The sequence below is a fragment of the Ailuropoda melanoleuca genome, chromosome 1 (assembly GCF_002007445.2).
Source record: "Ailuropoda melanoleuca isolate Jingjing chromosome 1, ASM200744v2, whole genome shotgun sequence".
Lineage (NCBI taxonomy): Eukaryota > Metazoa > Chordata > Mammalia > Carnivora > Ursidae > Ailuropoda > Ailuropoda melanoleuca.
The window spans coordinates 209,720,775-209,729,001 of record NC_048218.1 but is presented as its reverse complement, the minus strand read 5'-3'; the positions used below and the strand labels follow the sequence as shown (position 1 = coordinate 209,729,001).

Sequence of the window (8,227 nt, the reverse complement as noted above, 5' to 3'; positions counted from 1 at the left end):
GATGGAGGCCCGCGGCTGTAGACCGGTTGGTTTGCATACAGAGGCTGCACCGCTGGCCCTGCACTGCCTCTGAGAGGCGGCTCCCTCGGGGACGGGCAGTCTCTGCCCCGCCGGGAGCGACATCACACTACACACTAGATAGACACTCCGTTCTTGAATGCCTGTGTGTCTCTACTCGTGACAACACCTGCGTTTGAGCAGGGACGACGCAGGATCGCCCGCCAGCCACCCGTGTCGCCCAGCCTGGCGGGTGTGTCTGGGCACGTGCAGTGCTCTGCCTCGCCGTGGAGGGGGAGTCCGAGACCCCGAAGAGCTGGCTCCAAGGCAGACCTGCGGGCAGGCAGAGGAAGGCAGGGGTGAGGCCTGGAGCGGGAGCGCGGTCGGCGGCTTCTGCCTTCTCCGCCAGCTTGCCGGTGAGTGTCACCGCTTCCCAGGAGCGCTCTGTGCCACGGATCAGAGACCACGGGGGTCCTTGCACGTCACCCGGCACCTGAGGATGTGACATTGCTACCCATCTGCAGCTGCCTGCTGCCCGGTCCTCCCCCCGCGCTCTGCAGGGGTTTGCTTGGAGCACGCGAGCCGGGGCCCGTGACCTTGAAGGGGGAACACGGCTTTGCAATGTGCCAGACTCCCTTCCGTGGGGCACGCGGGGTCTGGCTACACATCTGCCTTGAAATCCGTGGATGAAAGGAGTTGCTGTCCACGCAGTGACAGCACAGCCTTGAGGCCCAGAGAAGAGGAGTGTGCACGCCGTGCCCAGCCCTGGTCTCTCGGTGGCCCCACTGCTGCGGCCGCAGGAGGGGCAGGAGGCCAAGGGCGGGGGACGGGAGGGGGGTGCGTCCGTTGATGGGGTGCCGCAGGTGCAGAGCGGTGCCACCCCGTGCCCGTGTTCCTTTTCCTCCCTCTGCACGACTTGTCTGCCCTCTCTCCTTCCGTTCAGAAGGCAGGAGCGGCGGGCAGAGGTGAGTGGGGCAGCGTGTGGCCCCTCTTCATGTTTTGGGTCAGGGCCTGCAGCATCTTTGTAAAAATGGTGGGAATGATCACTCAGAGCCCATCCGCACGGGTCTCTCTGTGCCTGATTACCCCAAGGGGTCATGCCCCCCGGGAGCAGCAGGGACCTTCCTGCCGGGTCCAGACCTCAGGGTCAGTGTTTCCCAGATGGCGTTCCTGGGAAGGTTAGTTCCTCTAGGGGTCGATATCGTATGCCATGCAGAACAGAAGGGGGGCTCCCTGGAAGGAATAGGCGGGCGTACCACCATCCGGGGCCTCCTCCCCAAGGTTACGATACTCGTGTAAGCATATGAAAGCCTCTGAGAAGTCCTGAAGGAATAAACCCATGTGGTTTCATTTAAGCAGGGGCTTTCCCCAGAATCTTTGCCCGTGCCCCCGATCCCTCGGCGTCTGGTGTTCTGGAACACTTGGGGAGAGTCCTGTTTCACAACATCGAGGGGAGATGGTCTGGGAGCAAATCAACAGCACGCATGGTTTCCATTTCTGTGACCTAATAACCAAGCAGGCTTTGCCCGCTGACAGGTTTGAAAGCTGTTATCTGGGCCAGCTCCTGGGGAAGATGAGGCAGCTCGTCTTCAGTGCCTTCGGCCTCCCTGTCTCGTCCACTTCTTCCCTGTTGGTGACCCCTCTCCTTGACCTGCTCACATACCCAATGTTCTGATTCTGCCCATGTTTCCTCTCCTCGAAATTTTCCTTTATGACTAGAATAGAACACTTGTTTATACTAATGTGTAAATGGCTAGCCAGCTGATAGCACTTGAATTTGGCATGGGCAGGAAGCCTTGTGTCCGCCGCCCACATGCCTGGGTGTTTGCCTCCCAGCTGAGGACCAGCCCCCATTTGCTCTGGGTTGAAAGTGTCCTTTCTAATTATATTTCAAAGATTCGGAAGTTGGTTAGAGTTGGTCTCTATGGCAGTATTCATTCAACGACTGTTAATAGCACCTACTATGAGGAGAGCAGGTCCTATGCTAGATGCAGAATGTACACTGGTGGGCAACAGGGATAGGCCCCTGGGGGCTTAGCTTCCAAGGCGAGAGTCACAGAGAACCAAGGTAAGGAGGTGAGCTACATTTCATTCTAACAGGGGGTTGGTCTGGGCGCAGTGAGGAGGGACTGTCAGGGAGCTGGCGACTGCCAGAGTGTGAAGAGGAAATTCAGATGAGTGGGCGTGTTCTGCAAAGGGTCCGAGTATAAATGGAGTGACTGCGGCTTTGGGGCCCTGTGGGTCTCTGCCTGCATGTTCTTCTTTGTGTTTTGAAAACTCTTTAGAGGGGCGCCTGGGTGGCTCAGTCATTAAGCGTCTGCCTTCGGCTCAGGGCGTGATCCCGGCGTTATGGGATCGAGCCCCGCATCGGGCTCCTCCGCTGGGAACCTGCTTCTTCCTCTCCCACCCCCCCTGCTGTGTTCCCTCTCTCGCTGGCTGTCTCTATCTCTGTCGAATAAATAAATAAAATCTTCAAAAAAGAAAAAAGAAAAAGAAAAAAAGAAAACCCTTTAGAGACTGGAGAACCAGTTGCTCACCCTGGGTCACCTTTGGTCCAGATCCCTGGCTCCATGTTGGAGGTCTGCCCACCGGAGGGCACTGTTTTTAGGGAAGGTTTCTGGTTTCCTCCAAACTAAGACAAAGTAAAAATTTAAAAAGCACGACTGTAAGTCTAGGGGATGGAGGAGGAACGTGCCTGAGGTTGTGATGGTGAGTGGTCTGTGTCCACTAGGCCAGCCTCTGGGGCCCAAGTGCCAGCCTGGGTGCGGCCGTGACGGTATGTCGTAGATGGGTTAACATTTAATCGGTAAACTTTGAAGGAGAAAATTGCCTTGCAGATTGTGGATGGGCCCCATCCAATCAGTTGAAGGCCTTAAGAACATGGACTGAGCTTTCCTGAAGAAGAGGGAATTCTGCCTCAAGACTAACATAGAAGTAAGTCCTATCTGAGTTTCCAAGCCTGTGGCCGCCTTTCAGAACTTGGCCTCAAGATGTCAACACCAGCTCTAACCTGAACTTCCGGCACCCCCTACGATTTTCAGACTTGCCAGCCCCCACGGTCAAGTGAGCCAATTTCTTAAATAAATCTCCCTCCCTCTGTGTTCCTCTCCCCACATACCTTCTTGGTTCTGCCCAAAGACAGCCACTTAGAAAATAGTCATTCATCTGAATCACCTCTCTGTAAATCGTCCTGGGCCACTGAACCTTCCCTGGGATGGCTGCAAAGGGCAGGTGGCATGTCTGGCACTGTCCTTCCCAGGAGAGAGGAGAGAAAAGACTTCTCCGGAAGGGTGTGGGGCCAGGCAGCTGCAGTGTCCTGAGCGAGAGAAGCCTGGACCTCTGCTGAAAACCAACAGCCACACTGAAGGCCTTCCCCTGTCCCTGCCCTTCCTGCCCCCGTCCCTCAGGGCCACCCAAGGTCGTTCAGCCGGGCCAGGAAGCACAGAGCCTGCTGCTCAGGGCCGCGTGCCTCTGCTGTCGGTAGGAGGGACAGGCACATGGGAGTCCGTGAGTCCACCTGGAAGGTGCCCTCCCTTTCCTGGGCTGTCCTGTGGCCTGTGAGGCACCCTCTGACCCCAACACTGACCCCATCATTTGGGGTATGGAGGTCCTGAAGGCTTTCCCTTTCTGAGTCCCAAGTTCAAGTGCAGATAGGCCCTAGTCAGCTTTTCTTTTCTCCATCATGTCCTATGGCGTAGGGATCGATCAAGAAAAAGGTCCACAGAGGTTCTTGTCGTGCATGGTGGAGACAGGAACTGTCCCTCCGGACACGGGAAGAGCCACGTTTCCCAGTCTCCTCTCGACCGGGCGAGGTTGGGAAGCTGAGTGTGGGGCAGCCGGTACTAAGTGGAAGGGATCCTCCCCTCTGGCCATTCTCCTGTGGCTGGCGGCAGGCCACTGGCCCTGTAGGACGAAGGTGACTTCTGGGTCACGGCAGGGCAGCCTTGGGGAGCAGAGCCCCCAGGCCTCAGTCACCCCCGGCCTGGACTCTTACTTGAGAGACAAGTGCATCTCCAACGAAACCCTACTACGTTCAGGAGCACTGTTCTTGGGAACCCCGCCTGAGTCAGTGCGGCTCCTGTCCTAGGTATGCGCCCACACCTCGGAGGGGCTCTGCGGGCCGGCGGGGGCTGCCGCAGGGTCTGGAGTCGCAGACATCGGCAGGGGGAGGCGGAAGGTGCACAAAGAGCCCCCTCGGAACGGGGGGTTCAGGGGGTGCCTTCCCGGGGGCCCCACACGCCTGTGACCCATCTTTGACTCTTGCCTCTGTGGCCACAGATGGCAGCTAAAGGGGCTTCAGAGGCCCTGCCTTCACGGGAGGAGAGAGGAAGCTGGGCTGTCCTGGGTCCCCACGTGGGGACCCCTTGTGCTTCTTGCCTCTCTGTACTGTTGGGCTCCTCGAGCAGCACGGGGTCAAGAGGAAGCGTCCCAGTGTGTGCGAGTGTGTACGTGCTCTCCGCCTGAAAGAACCGGTTTAATTCAGCAAGAGAATGGATTAGTTGAATGGAACACAGACAGACAGACTTTTCTGAAATCTGCGACCCTCGCTAGTCAGTCAAATGGTGTTAGTTTATGTAAACGGAGCTGGGATGGCCATTGGGACGGGGGTCCTGGGGCCGGGAGGGACAGGAGTAATTGGCCACATGAAAGACATCTGTGGTTGGCTCCCCTCACGGCCGAGCAGCGGTAAGCGCCTCGTGGAATTACTATATACAGGGAATGAATTTTAAAAATTCATGCTTCCCCATGTTCTTCTCTTCATCACATGGTTCTTTAAAAATATCATCCTCAAAAGGCAGTCTTAAATATTTAACAGGATCATTCTTGATTAAAATCTAATAAAAGGTGGGGGTTGCCTTCCACACACAATGCACGCATACAACCAAGGGGGGGCTCTCCCGGGGAGTTCCCGTGCTCCCAGGCGGGGTCCTCCTTCTGTTCGAGTTCTCTGCGTGTCCCAGCCCTGCTTCCGTCCCCGGAGTCCAGGACACCTACTATTTCCCTTCACCTGAGAGGTCTACACCCAACTCCAAGGACAGGGAGCTAACTCCTGGCACTCTCAGTTTTCATCCCATGGCCCCTGTGAGCAGCTAATGAATCACATTCTACCCGATGGTTTGGTTAGGACGAGGGGTGCAAACAGTTGTCGTCTGAGGTTTCATTGTGCCCAGCCCCGTGCTGGCCCAGCACCTGCCGGTCAAGTGGAGACTCCTCGGGGCGTCCTGGGGGACGGGCCTGGGGGAGGGATGAGCCTGGGGGCAAGCATGCTGCCGACTCCTGGTCATTTCCAGAGGTGAGGACTCATTTACACATGAACATCTGAGCATCTCTGGACAAGATTGCATTTGCCCTGGAGAAGATCTTTCTTGTAGCAGCAGGGTTCTTTTGAGACCGAATCTGCATTTGAGGGTAGAGAAACACTGTTTAAGTAACGTTCCATGATGTCTTGTCCAGGGGGTGAAATGCATTCCTGTGTTGGTGGCGAAGTGTTTCTGCTAGTTTCATTGCTTTTAAATTGTTAAGAGCATTGAAATGACTGGTAGCTCAGATACTCTAAACCAGTTCCTCTCAGGGCCCAGGAGAGTCCTTGCAGTCTAAAAAATGGAATAGAGACAAATTAAATGATAATATCGCACCTGCTCAGATCTGTAATTTAGACTCTTGTAATGAAAAAACAATGAATGGCTTTGCCTTTCTGCTGTGTTGCAAGCTTTCATCACAGTTGTTCAGGTTACAAATAAAAAGCCGTAAGCCCCCCACCATCACCTGCAGCAGAGCGCTTCCTCCTTCCCCCAGGGCTGCTGCGGCTAGACAGAATGCATGTTCCAAGCCAGAGCCCCCGTTCTCCCCGGCAAGTTGGAAGGGCTCCAGGCTCCCTTTGAGGGGCTCCCTCCACGGTTCAGGGTGTTGATGCCTTGTGCTCCCTGGAGTCTGGCCTGCTCGATGAGCTCCCCTGTCAAGTCTGTGACCCTGCAAAGGGCAGAGCACACAGGCTGATGATGATTTCCCACAAACAAGCTCGCCCAGAAGCTTTGCTTGTCACCCTGCTGGCCCACGTTTGCTCACCTGGTTCTGCCTGGCTGCAGGGGAGGCTGGGAAGTGAGGTCTTCTGCAGGATGTCCTAGGTGCAGCCCAGGTGTTCTGGAAGGTTCTAATAGGAGGAGAAGTTTCTGGGGGCAAAGAGTGGTCTCTGGCATAGCGACTGAGGCACGGAGCAGTTACACTGAGCAGAGCCGTTCGTCCACTCATCACCTGCGAGGGTATGCCCGTGCCTCATGGTCACTCCCCAGCACTGAGCTTCCCTTGGACCATGGGGCTGGAGTCAGGAAGTATGGGAGAGAGCGCTTCCCTTGCTATCTGGGGTGTGAGGGAGAGGTCCCACGACAGGCTGTCCCCAGAGCCCTAGTCACTCCCCTGTGTCTCAGGCACTGGGACTCCCCCCACCTGGCCTTCCGCACACCAGCACATTCTCGAGGACGTGGAAGGAGTAAAAGGCCAGGATGAATGCCTGGCTGCCCAGCTTGGGGTAAGGTTGGTCAGTGGCAGGAGCTCCCTGACCACAAACTAGGGGCTTCGAGCAACTCAAGTGCACGGTCTCTCAGTCAGGACTCAGCATGTTCCCAGATCCAGGTGTGGCCATGCCCGGCTCCCTGCAGGCACCCAGAAAGGACGTGTTCTCGGCCTGGCCTCTCCCAGCTGAGTCTGGTGGTGCCTGGGCAGAACTTCCAGTCTGTGCATGACATCCCCTGCCCCCCCCCGGCAACTGTCAGCGTCCACACTCCCCTTTTCATGAGGACACCAGTGCCATTGGATTAGGGCCACCCACGTCTTAACCTAACTAGTCACATCTGCAATGGCCCCGTTTCCAAATAAGGTCACCTTCAGAGATGCTGGGGGTTACGACTTCGACGTTTCTTTTTGGGGGGACACAATTCAGTCCATGAGAAAGCTTCTGTCCAAGTCGAGGGGAGGTGGGGAGAGGCGAGCAAGAGGGGTCAACTGTGCTGCAAGGCTTTATCTCTTCACAGAGTGGGCACAACCTGTGACATCTTACCCTTCTTCCTATTTTTCATCTGCGTCAATGCGGCCAACAGTAGAAGAGATGCAAACCCACAATGACAGAACAGAAGAGGATACNATTTGCCCTGGAGAAGATCTTTCTTGTAGCAGCAGGGTTCTTTTGAGACCGAATCTGCATTTGAGGGTAGAGAAACACTGTTTAAGTAACGTTCCATGATGTCTTGTCCAGGGGGTGAAATGCATTCCTGTGTTGGTGGCGAAGTGTTTCTGCTAGTTTCATTGCTTTTAAATTGTTAAGAGCATTGAAATGACTGGTAGCTCAGATACTCTAAACCAGTTCCTCTCAGGGCCCAGGAGAGTCCTTGCAGTCTAAAAAATGGAATAGAGACAAATTAAATGATAATATCGCACCTGCTCAGATCTGTAATTTAGACTCTTGTAATGAAAAAACAATGAATGGCTTTGCCTTTCTGCTGTGTTGCAAGCTTTCATCACAGTTGTTCAGGTTACAAATAAAAAGCCGTAAGCCCCCCACCATCACCTGCAGCAGAGCGCTTCCTCCTTCCCCCAGGGCTGCTGCGGCTAGACAGAATGCATGTTCCAAGCCAGAGCCCCCGTTCTCCCCGGCAAGTTGGAAGGGCTCCAGGCTCCCTTTGAGGGGCTCCCTCCACGGTTCAGGGTGTTGATGCCTTGTGCTCCCTGGAGTCTGGCCTGCTCGATGAGCTCCCCTGTCAAGTCTGTGACCCTGCAAAGGGCAGAGCACACAGGCTGATGATGATTTCCCACAAACAAGCTCGCCCAGAAGCTTTGCTTGTCACCCTGCTGGCCCACGTTTGCTCACCTGGTTCTGCCTGGCTGCAGGGGAGGCTGGGAAGTGAGGTCTTCTGCAGGATGTCCTAGGTGCAGCCCAGGTGTTCTGGAAGGTTCTAATAGGAGGAGAAGCTTCTGGGGGCAAAGAGTGGTCTCTGGCATAGCGACTGAGGCACGGAGCAGTTACACTGAGCAGAGCCGTTTGTCCACTCATCACCTGCGAGGGTATGCCCGTGCCTCATGGTCACTCCCCAGCACTGAGCTTCCCTTGGACCATGGGGCTGGAGTCAGGAAGTATGGGAGAGAGCGCTTCCCTTGCTATCTGGGGTGTGAGGGAGAGGTCCCACGACAGGCTGTCCCCAGAGCCCTAGTCACTCCCCTGTGTCTCAGGCACTGGGAC

General features: G+C 55.7%; 1 long non-coding RNA gene across 1 annotated transcript in view; it reads left to right on the top strand.

Annotated features, from left to right (window-relative positions):
* Window positions 1–505, top strand: part of LOC109490675 — a 5,200-nt gene extending 4,695 nt beyond the window's left edge. The window contains exon 3 of the long non-coding RNA XR_002144046.2: window positions 202–505. This is a non-coding gene — a long non-coding RNA (uncharacterized LOC109490675). The remainder of the gene's footprint in view (window positions 1–201) is intronic.
* Window positions 506–8,227: the final 7,722 nt, after the last annotated feature.